Source organism: Caretta caretta, chromosome 14 (assembly GCF_965140235.1).
Source record: "Caretta caretta isolate rCarCar2 chromosome 14, rCarCar1.hap1, whole genome shotgun sequence".
In the NCBI taxonomy this organism is placed as follows: Eukaryota; Metazoa; Chordata; order Testudines; family Cheloniidae; genus Caretta; species Caretta caretta.
The window spans coordinates 31638677-31650790 of record NC_134219.1 but is presented as its reverse complement, the minus strand read 5'-3'; the positions used below and the strand labels follow the sequence as shown (position 1 = coordinate 31650790).

General features: G+C 45.2%; 1 pseudogene; it reads left to right on the top strand.

The window, feature by feature from the left end:
* Positions 1-12114, top strand: part of LOC125629177 (uncharacterized) — a 40537-nt pseudogene continuing 28423 nt past the window's right edge.

The following is a 12114-nucleotide window of genomic DNA, read 5'->3' as shown; positions in this document are numbered from 1 at the left end:
ATGAATCTGTTGAATGTCATTGATAAGACTTTCAATGTTATCCCTCTCAACCTCAAGTGTAGCATTGTGTGCTTTAATTACCAGATTAGTTTGATGGATCATTGTAAGTAGCTTTCTCCACAAAGATGACATCTGAATGCATTCAAATTTGGACATGTGCTTCTGAATAAACTGAAGGTCAGTTCAAGCCTGTGCAATGAGATTGAGAGATTCAAGCTCATTTAAAGCCTTTCTCACTGAATTCAAATGCTGCGCAACTGGTTGAATCCTTGCAGACCATCTAGTTTTGGACATCTCATGCAGTGAAACAGGAAGATATTGCTTCAGAATTTCCCACCTTTGGGGACTGCTACTGATGAGATTGTACATTTGCTGAACAGTTCCAAAGTAAATAATTGCCTCCTTGCATGATTCAGCACAGTCAACACCTACAAGGTTTAGTGCGTGGTTTCCACAGCTGGAGAAAATACAGTTTGAAGTATGCTCAAGCAGAACTGCCTGTACACCTTTGTACTTCCCAGCCATATTAGATCCATTGTCATAGGCTTGACCAATGCAGACTTGAAAGTCTAACTTAAAACCTTCTAGAATTGCTAGTACTCAAGCAGCAATTTCTTTTTCAGTTTTTATCGTGAAATTATCAAACAAAATAAACCTTTCTTCAATTGAAAATTTTGAGCTGTCTACAATCTTAACATATTGAATAACCATAGTAGTCTGTTCCTTGTGAGAACAATCTGGAGTTGCATCAACAATGATTGAAAAATACTTGGCATTTTGAATATCATCAAGAATTGTTGTTTGTACGAATGACCCACATAGCTCAATAAACTTGTTTTGTATGTGTGTGGAGAGATAATGGACTTGCATGCTCTTTTGACTCTCTTGCGATTCTTGAACACGTTTAACATGCTCTGATAGAAATGGGTCATATTTGCTGAGGAGCTCAACTATGCCTAGAAAGTTTCCATTTACACAATCACCAATATGTTGACTGGAACCAAAGAAACCCAATACCCACTCAGAAAGAAAAAGGATGATAAATTGTCATGGGATAATAGGGAAGATCCTTTCATGGATTGAGAACTGGTTAAAAGACAGGGAACAAAGAGTAGAAGTAAATGGTAAATTTTCAGAATGGAATGGTGTTCCCCAAGGGTCAGTCCTAGGACCAATCCTATTCAATTTATTCATAAATGATCTGGAGAAAGGGGTAAACAGTGAGGTGGTAAAGTTTGCAGATGATACTAAACTGCTCAAGATAGTTAAGACCAAAGCAGACTGTGCAGAACTTCAAAAGATCTCACAAAACTAAGTGATTGGGCAACAAAATGGGAAATGGAATTTAATGTGGATAAATGTAAAGTAATGCACATTGGAAAAAATAACCCCAACTATACATACAATACGATGGGGGCTAATTTAGCTACAACTAATCGGGAGAAAGATCTTGGAGTCATCGTGGATGGTTCTTTAAAGACGTCCTCGCAGTGTGCAGTGGCAGTCAAAAAAGCAAACGGGATGTTAGGAATCATTAAAAAAGGGACAGAGAATCAAACGGAGAATATCTTATTGCCGATATATAAATCCATGGTATGCCCACATCCTGAATACTGCGTACAGATGCGGTCTCCTCATCTCAAAAAAGAGATACTGGCATTAGAAAAGGTTCAGAAAAGGGCAACTAAAATGATTAGGAGTTTGGAACAGATCCCATATGAGGAGAGATTAAAGAGGCTAGTACTTTTCAGCTTGGAAAAGAGGAGACTAAGGGGGGATATGATAGAGTTGTACCGTATGACTGGAGAATTACTAACATAGTTCCTATTTTTAAGAAAGGAAAAAGAAAAAGTGATCCTGGTAACTACAGGCCTGTTAGTTTGACATCTGTAGTATGCAAGGTCTTGGAAAAAAAATTGAAGGAGAAAGTAGTTAAGGACATTGAGGTCAATGGTAAATGGGAAAAACTACAACATGGTTTTACAAAAGGTAGATCATGTCAAACCAACCTGATCTCCTTCTTTGAGAAAGTAACAGATTTTTTAGTCAAAGGAAAACCTGGCGCTGCTGGGGCGGCTTGTGCGGGGAGCATCGGGAAAGAGACGGGGGCTTCTGGAGTAACAGCAGCCACTTGCCCGACCTCTGCAGAGCGGGGCGGCCCGTTGCCAGGGTAGTACAGGAACCTGCTCCCTGTAGGAACATCAGGCAGCAGTTTCTTACAATCCATTGCGTATCAGTAACTGCTGCTACAGGGAGCACATTGCTACAGGGACCAGTTTCCTACATTATACTCGGAACAAGCCGCCCCAGCAGCGCCAGGGGCCCGTTTCTCGGGGACTCTCTCGGCTTCGGTCACGCCGGGGGTGTCACTGGGCTCCGGACGGGGAGCAGGGCGAGGCTTGTGGCTGGTCTCTGGCAGCGGAGGGGTTAACCCTGTGGCCCGCTGCTGAGGGCGGGGAAGTTGCTCTGGCTCTTGCTGCTCCGCAGATCCGGGGCTGAGCTTCCCGGGTCAGACGCTGCCGCCGCCTCCATCGTGAGCCGGAGCCCGGGCTGAGCCGCTGCCGCTGCCCAGCGGGGTGTGCGCGGGGAGAGCCCTTCCCCAGCGCCCCTCGGGGCCCAGCCGCGGGGACTTTCTCCGGGGGCTGGAACCAGCCCCGGGCTCTGCCGACACCAGCCCCTGAGCCGGAGCCCGCAGGTGAGGGAAGAGACCCGGGGGAAGGGCCGGGGCCGGGGCTATGGCACCATCTGCTGCTTTGCTGCTCCTGAGCAGCCTCCTGCAAAGCGAGGCTGCTCATCCCAGCTGCTGGTGCCCCGGCTGAGTTTTCCCCAGGAATTTAAATGTGGGGGGAGGGGTGGGGTGTCAGGGCTGATGAGGGGTGAGACCCTGAGGGTGAAGGTGGCTCTATGGCACCATAGTAAAAACTGAAAAATTTTTCATGACCATTTAATTAGATTTAACTCATGTTTTAAAATCATCACAAAAATTAAAGTGGGCTACTCAAGGCTTCTATGAAGCACTACATCTACATCCTTCTTGATTTGTTGTTATAATTTTGCACAACTCTGTTAATGAACTTCTTGAATGCAATGCATTCATCTTTGGTGGCTTCTCCTGTGTCCAGTACTTCCATTCCTTCCATTGATAAGCTCATTAGATCATTCACATGATCAGGCAGAAGGCGACTTCTTTTAGAACACAAAATTTTATTCAATGAGGCAACAGAACGCTCAGCTGTAGCTGTTGTGACTGGGGGTAACAAGAGATGAATTCCTACTTCTTTCATCCCAGGAAACACAGCGCAAAGACCGGGTCGAGCCACTAGTGATGATAAAAAAGAAGTAGAAGTCAAATCTTCATTCATTCATCGTATGATATTCCACTGTGTGTTCAAATTCTCTATTCTGTCCTGAGCACATGGCAGCCTCATAGCTGGTAGTGCCTCACTCCACTCAACAGACAGTGTTTTATAGGACAGGGATCTGTAAAAGCTACGTTAGAGGTTGAGTAGAATCTAGAAGTCGCTGTTGTAGATTTTTAAGAATCAAGTCTGTACTTTTTCGGTTGTCTTAACAAACACTTCTTGTCCTCTTCACTTAAGGATTCAATATAAATGCTTTCATTACTCAACTTCTGGACTGAAGTCTTTGCTTCTTCCAGTACTTTTTCAATGGATAGCTCCCTGATTGATCTAATTGTAGCTTCTATTGCTGGACAAAGATCTACTCCTGTTGTAGCAGATGCCTGGATGGTATTATTTAATGACCCAAGTGGTTTCCAACAGTAGACTTAGAAGAGAGAGAATGGCAATAGTCTTCGCTGAATGTAGTAGCAAAAGTAATCCACCAGCTTCATTACTTAGATCCATCCCATCTTGGTAGATACTTTCCAAAGCTGGAGTAATTTTAAGACAACAGCCAAGGATCGTTCATGAGAAAGCCAGAGGGTTTCCGAGGCTGGACTAATTTGAACTTCAGTCTCAGTGTATCTTCTGTATTTTCCAAGATATTCAGTCTTTTTGGACTGTCAGGGTTCCCTCCCCATTCTGAACTCTAGGGTACGGATGTGGGAACCCACATGAAAGACCCCCTAAGCTTATTTAAATCATAGAATATCAGAGTTGGAATGGACCTCAGGAAGTCATCTAGTCCAACCCCCTGCTCAAAGCAGGACCAATCCCCATTTTTTGCCCCAGATCCCTAAATGGCCCCCCTCAAGTATTGAATGCACAAGCCTGAGTTTAGCAGGCCAATGCTCAAAACACTGAGCTATCCCTCCCACCCATTTCTACCAGCTTAGGTTAAAACTTCCCCAAGGCACAAATTCGTTGCCCTTGGATAGTATGCTGCCACCACCAAGTGATTTAACAAAGAATCAGGGAAAGGACCACTTGGAGTTCCTATTCCCCCAAAATATCCTCCCAAGCCCTTACACCCCCTTTCCTGGGGAGGCTTGAGAATACTATCCTAACCAATTGGCTACAAAGTGATCACAGACCCAAACCCCTGGGTCTTAGACAATAGAGAAATCAGGTTCTTAAAAGAAGGATTTTATTTTAAAAAAAGGTAAAAATCCCCTCTGTAAAATCAAGATGGAAAATAACTTTACAGGGTAACAAAAGATTCAAAAACACAGCACAACTTCCTCTAGGCTTAGTTTCAAAGTTACAAAAAACAGGAATAAACCTCCCTCCAGCAAAGGAAAAATTCACAAGCAGAACAAAAGATAATCTAACACGCATTGCCTGGCTTTACTTACAATTTTTGAAATATGAGAGACTTTTAGGATGGTTTATAGGAGAAGGAGTTTTATGCCGGATGCTTCTCTGCTTCCCAAGAGAACACACACAACAAAGCCTTCCCCCCCACCACAAGGTTTAAAAGTATCTTCTTTCCCCATTGGTCCTTTTGGTTGGGTGCCAACCAGGTTATTTGAGCTTCTTAACCTCTTCAGGTAAGGAGGAATTCTAGGCTACCCTTAGCTGTATGGTTATGACATGGACTCTTGCTGAAAAAAGAATATAACGAAGACATTATAATTTATAGCTTTTTAAATGTCTTTTGAAGAGTCTTCAGTTCGTACTAGCGCTAGTTGGAATAGATGGCCTCTGCAGCGTGTATAGGAGAGATTAGGGTTACACTTTTCTCTGAGCAAATCTTGTACTCCACCATGTCTTCTAGAGAAGTTTGCAGCTCCATCAAATGCACAAGCAGCCATCTTTTTGGGGTCCAATTGACAAGCATTTAATTCTTCTAAGATGTGGGTTGTCACAGATGGAGCCAATCTGTCTTCTATAACTTGAACATCTAGAACTGCATCTCCTGGCCTGCCACTGACATCAAGATAACATACACAATGACTTAATACTTGATGCCCATTTGCATCAATGCATTCATCAGCCATGTATGCAAATTTTTTTTGTCGTGAGAGAGTTCTTCACTTTTTCAACTGTTGAATCTTTCACTGTTGCACCACGTGTGTCTAGCCAGCCAGTTGAGTTTCTTGCAGAAAGACAGTGAGCATTTGCTGGTCTTGTTCGGAACCAGTGTCCAACTTCAGGATGAACAAGTGACAATGCACTTAACATTGGTCTCCAGTTTGTAGTGTGTGGTATCTCTTGCTTAAATAGAAAGTATGATGCCACAGCCATGTGTGTTTGTATGAACTGTGTTGTGTCTCCAGCATTCTTAACAGCCTCATTAACACTCACTGGTGTTGTCCTTGGTAAGTGGAGATTTCCACATGAGTTCACCTCCCAGGTGGGGGGCAAGAAGGCACCTTGCTCATTCCTCCAGCTGCTCACTGTTTACTCTGGCCACTGTTGTTCGTTTGACCACCGTTCACTCCATCGCTCTATTGCCAATGGCCCTGCGCAGTCACCTTCTGCTGCCACCTGCCAGTGTGACCTCTGCGAGTTGGTCTCTTGAGGTTCCACCCAGCTCTCAGTGATTTCAGCTGAGCTCTTAGTGGGGGAACCACTAAGTCTCACTGCTAGTGCAGACTGGGCCATCTCTTCCACAGAAACACTGTCCCACAGCAGGTCTAAGCACTTAGACCTGATTATCAGTGATTTAAGCTGTAGTGGTCACTTAACAAAACAAAAGACTCTCTATGGAGCCTAATCAGCTCTGTCTTTAAACTGTGGAGAGGGGCAGGTCAAATCGTACTTGTGACACAGGCAGACCATCAAGCAAAACACCTGTCCCCACCCTCTCTCTTGATGCCCTCAATCAGCACAGGCTAGGTACAGTTGTACTGCCCTTTACTCATACAATAAGAATAACAACATTTCATTACCCCCCCTTCCCCACATTCAAGGGATTTATAATCCAAACCCAGCCAAAATCTATCACTTGGGCAACATGGCTCTGTTTGCTGGACACCTAGGTAGATTAGGTGTGAATGTAAATACAGTCTGGTCCTGAAGCCTTTCCTCCCTAGCCCCAGCTCATCACCTGCTGTCAGGGAGAGCTCATTCAGACTTTGCTTAAAATTATTAGGTTGGTCAACATCACCGAAATGAATGCACTGACATTGTCATAAAAAACAACAGCTGTATAAGGAAGCTAGTCTATGGGGCTACGCTTACAGATGTAGAGTGCTTTGAGTTAAACCAGCCTTTGGAGACTGCAGTAGGGAAAGCGCTGCAGTCTTTCCACACTGACAGCTTCAAGCGCACTGGCATGGCCACATTTACGGCACTTGCAGCGGCATTGGGAGCGGTGCATTATGGGCAGCTATCCCAGCATGCAAGTGACTGCAACTTGCTTTTCAAATGGAGGTGGTGGTGGAGTGTGACAGGGAGTGTGTTGTGCGTATGTGGGGAGAGAGAGAGTGGGTTTTTGGAGGACTGAGAGCATGTCAGCATGCTGTCTTGTAAGTTCAGACAGCAGCAGACACCCCCCACACCTCCCTCTCTCACATACAGCATTCCACACTAATGGTTGCTTTGTCTCAGAGCAGATAAGCAGCCGGCTATCAGAAATGGAGCTTTCAAAGAGCATATCTGCATTCCTGCAGCGATTCAAAAACAATGACAAGAGTGGCCACTTGACTTAAGGGGATTATGGGACGTTTCTGGATCAGAGCGCAGTAACGCAACACCTCGTCCACACTGACACCCAGGTGTTTCAGCGAAGACGCAGCAAGCGTTAATCTTCTCGCTGAGGTGGAGCACCAGGAGCGCTCTAGCCGTGGAGTCAGAGCTCTCTACGTGCCTTGCCAGTGTGGACGGGTAGTGAGCTAGGGTGCCCGGCGCTGCTTTAATGCGCTCTAACTCGCAAATGTAGCCAAGCCCTATGTTTATACTTTTCAAATCTATTATACTTTTTCAGATACACGTATTTTATCATACACTGTATATGCTTTTAAAGTGTGTATTAACGTTTCAATTTCAATTCAAATTTCCAATCACTAAACAGGCAATACTGCGTGTAACTAGTTCACAAAACTGGGCGGGGGGTGGGGGCGTTTGGGGAAATTCAGGGGGGGTGTAGGGAAATCCCTGTCCAGCTCCCTCCTGCACAACGCGCTCCTGGGGCTTGAGGGGGCAAATTGGAGGGGCCAAGTCCGTGCAGGGGCCAGACTGACTGGGCGGGGAGTGTCACACAGCTGGAGGCAGGGCCAGGAGAGGGGCCAAGGGGCAACATCAGGGCAGGGGGTAGGCAGCGGGGTTAAGAACAGATACAGGCACTGCCAGCCAGTGGCAGAGGGGAAACCCCGCGATAGGGAGCGGCAGAGGGGATAGAAGTGACCCCAGACGTGGGGGAGCCATCTGCAGTCTTTGCAAAAATAGAATGTTGGGGCACAGGGGCTTTTTTTCCACTTCCAGGATGGGGCAACCCAGTGTCAGCTTCCCAGGGCTGTAATCTGAATGGCACAGTGTCACCCAATGCCTGGACAAGGCACCTTGTCTCTATCTCAAATGATGGATTTTAGGAGACTAGATTCAGTGAATATTTTAAATACAGTCCCTTCCAAACATTATAACTGTCAGGCATATTTTTAGGGTTTACAAGAATCCCTTATCAGTTTCTGTGTCTGCTTAAAACCTCATAGGAGTTCACAAATGTGTCCTAGCTGCTGTTCTATTGCCTTAATTCCTCTGTCTTTTTCTTGTAATGTTGTTTCGTTCCTTTAAGTCATCCTTTTTAAACTGTTACTTTTATTACTCTGAGCAGTTCATCATATACCTTCATTTACATTGTGCAGAGGACTGTTCTTATGTGTCATTGTGTATATTTTTAATAGCAAGAGATCACTGAAAATATTCTGTTGCTGGTAGTTTCAGCAATTCCGTCTCCCAGTGTTTCTAGTATAGCACTTCCTGTTTGTATGGCAACATTGGTTTTTAATTCTAAATTTTTGTTGTTGTTGTTGTTTTGTTTTCTGTGCAAGTTTATTCTTTCAGACCACATGATATCAAGGCTGACAGATTTCATAGGTTTGTATCAAAACTCCTTCAGTTTCCTTTAATCCTCCAATGGGGATTGCCTTTGTCAACTGTTGTTTTGCCTCTCTATCCTAATGCTCTCTACCCTAGTGCCTTTTCACATGTCACCATGTAGACCTTGGTTCCCAAATATTCGCTACAGACCTAGATGCTTTTGAAAATGCTTTTGTAATAGAAAACTTATTAAAAATCCTTTTTTCAGTAAGTATTTCCCCATCTTGCAAACTCTGTAATGAACACTTTACTCTTCTGTTAGTGTATTTATTACATCTATAAATGTTGGCTTTTCTACTCATTTGTTTATACTTCTAATTGCATATTTTAATTTCCTAGCTTTGTATGTAAGCTACATCAATTGTTATGATACAATTCAGTGATGTTCTTCATTCTGACAATCTTATTGTTCTGTGCTGCCAAAATTCAGGATTTTTAAATTGAATTATCCTTTTTTTGCATTGGTTGGGTCTGGGGCATAGTGCTGACCGCCCCAGATTTGGCATTCCCCCCATGTTTTTACAGGGGAATAGCTAATGCATGTTAATTAGTCCAAGACTGTGAGACACACATTTTCTTAGCACTGAGGATACAGACTATAATGCTGACTCAGATGCGAAATTAAACATTATTATTATTATCTTGACAACTCTGATACTGAATGTGGGGCCAGTGCTGCTTCTTTGCCATGACAAGTATTTGCGTCTGAATGTCTGCAGCCCCCCATTTGTGTGGATATTATGGAAAAGCAGTTAAAACATTTTAAACTAGACTAATTAACATAGTTTTTTTTATCCTCATTTCCCCTTATTCCCTTCCCTTATTAAGGGCTTGTCTACATGGTGTGACGCTAAAGGTGTGAAGTTAAAGCACACAAGTTACAGTACCTTAAATCTGAGAGATTTCAATGTTCAGTCTGTTCAGTTTAAATATAGAAGTGGTTTAAAAAGTAAATATATTGAAAGACTGAAAGCTGACTTGCTTATACTGTATAAGTAAGTTCATAGGGAGGAACTCATGGATCCCCAAGGGCTCTTCATTCTAGTGGATAAAGGCTTAGTGTGAACAAATAACTGGCAGCTGAAGCCAGACAAATTCCGATTAGAGGGTAGGCACAAATATTTGATAGCAAAGATGATTAGCCACTGAAACAAATGACGAAAGGAAGTGGTGGATTATCCATCTCTTAGCCCTGGTCTACACTATGAGTTTCGGTTGAATTTAGCAGTGTTAGGTCAATTTAACCCTGCACCCGTCCACACGACCAAGCCTGTTTTGTCGACTTAAAGGGCTCTTAAAGTCTATTTCTGTACCCCTCCCTGGCAAGGGGAGTAGAGCTAAAATCGACCTCGCTGGGTCAAATTTGGGGTAGTGTGGATGCAATTCGAAGGTATTGGCCTCCGGGAGCTATCCCAGAGTGCTCCATTGTGACCACTCTGGACAGCACTCTTAACTCAGATGCACTGGCCAGGTAGACAGGAAAAGCCCCGGGAACTTTTGAATTTCATTTCCTGTTTGGCCAGCGTGGCGAGCTGGTCAGCACAGGTGACCATGCAGAGCTCATCAGCGCAGGTGACCATGGAGTCCTAGAATCGCAAAAGAGCTCCAGCATGGACTGAACGGGAGACACTGGATCTGATCACTGTACGGGGAGAAGAATCTGTGTAGGCAGAACTCCGTTCCAAAAGGTGAAATGCCAATATATTTGTCAAAATCTCCAAGGGCATGATGGACAGAGGCTACAACAGGGACACACAGCAGTGCCACTTGAAAGTTAAGGAGCTGAAGCAAGTTTACCAATAAACAAAGGATGCAAATGGTCGCTCTGGGTCAGAGCCCCATACATGCTGCTATGGTGAGCTGCATGCAATTCTAGGGAGCGCCCCTAACACTACCCCACCACTGTCTGTGGACACCTGCAAGGGGGGAGTCTCACGCAACAGGGATGAGGATTTTGTGGGTGAGGAAGATGAGGAGGAGGTTGAGGATAGTGCACACCAGGCAAGCGGAGAATCCCTTCACCCTGGCAGCCAGGAACTGTTCATCACCCTGGAGCCAATACCCTCCCAACCCTTCCAGGGCAGGCTCCCAGACCATGAAGCCGGAGAAGGCACCTTTGGTGAGTGTACCTTTGTAAATATAATACTGGGTTTAAAAGCAAGCGTGTTTAATGATTAATTTGCCCTGAAGACTTGGGATGCATTCGCGGCCAGTATAGCTACTGGAAAAGTCTGTTAACGTGTCAGGGGATGGAGCAGAAATCCTCCATGGACATCTCCATGAAGCTCTACTGGAGGTACTCTAAAAGCCTTTGCAGAAGTTTACTGGGGAGGTCAGCCTTATTCCATCCTCTATGGTAGACACTTTTACCATGCCTAGCCAGTAGTCTGGAATCATTGCAGAACAAAGCATTGCAGTGAATTGGCCCGGGCTTTGGTGGCATTCAAGCAACATCCTTTCTTTATCTCTTTGTGCTCTCCTCAGGAGAGTGATATCATTCATGGTCACCTGGATCAAATATGGGAAATTTGTTTAAGGGGACATTCAGAGGTGCCCGTTCCTGCTGGGCTGTTTGCCTTTGGCTGAAAAGAAATCATCCCCGCTGTTAGCCATGGGGTGGCGGGCAGCCCATTCATACTGAGCTGTTTGCTTTGGCTGACAGGGATCTTCCCTGATACTAGCCATGCGGTGGGGGGGGGGGAGGGGTGTGCTGAATCGATCATCCCAGAGAATTGGGGTGGGGGTTAGGTTGTGCAGCACATTCACCCTAAAACCGCAGCCCTTCCTTTTAAATGGCCAACCCAACGGGCTTTGCTTGGTATGGGAAAGGAGGGCGCTGCTGTTTGAAACCGTTCCCACATGTTATGAAAGTTGAAGAAGCTGAAACCCTTTGCCTTACCATGGCTGCCTGCAAGCTGAATTCTGTTGCTCAGCCGAGCATGTGTGATGTCTCACACCAAACCAGCAGGCACTCAATATAAGAGGCAAAATGCGACCTTGTACCAAAAGCACATGTGCTGTGTAATGTGAATCGCTTGATTCAGAGTGAGAGAGTCTTCCCTGTGTTCTCTAAAATGTATCTTTTTAAATACTACTCTCCCTTTTTTTTCCTCCCACAGCTGAAAATGTTTCTATGCTCCCCCTATCATCTCTGTCCCAGAGGCTAGCGCAATTTGGAAGGCAAAAAAACCACACTTGCGATGAAATGTTCTCAGAGTTCATGCAGTCGTTCCACACTGAAAGAGCTCAGCAGAATGCATGAAGGCAAACAATGGCAGAGACCAGGAAAGCGTTAAATGAATGCGATGAGAGGAGGGAGGAGTGCAATGAAAGGAGGCAGGATGCAATGCTGAGTCTAATGGGGGAGCAAACTGACATGCTCAGGCATCTGGTGGAGCTGCAGGAAAGGCAGCAGGAGTACAAACTGCCGCTGCAGCCCCTGTATAACTGCCTGCCCTCCTCCCCAAGTTTCATATCCTCCTCACCCAGATGCCCAAGAACGCGGGGTAGGGAGGCTATGGGCACCCAGCCACTCCACCCCAGAGGATTGCCCAAGCAATAGAAGGCTGGGATTCAATAAGTTTTGAACTGTAGTGTTGTCCTTCCCTCCTCCCCTCATCCACCACCCCACCCGGTGCTTCCCGCCTCACCCAACCCTCCTGGGCTACCT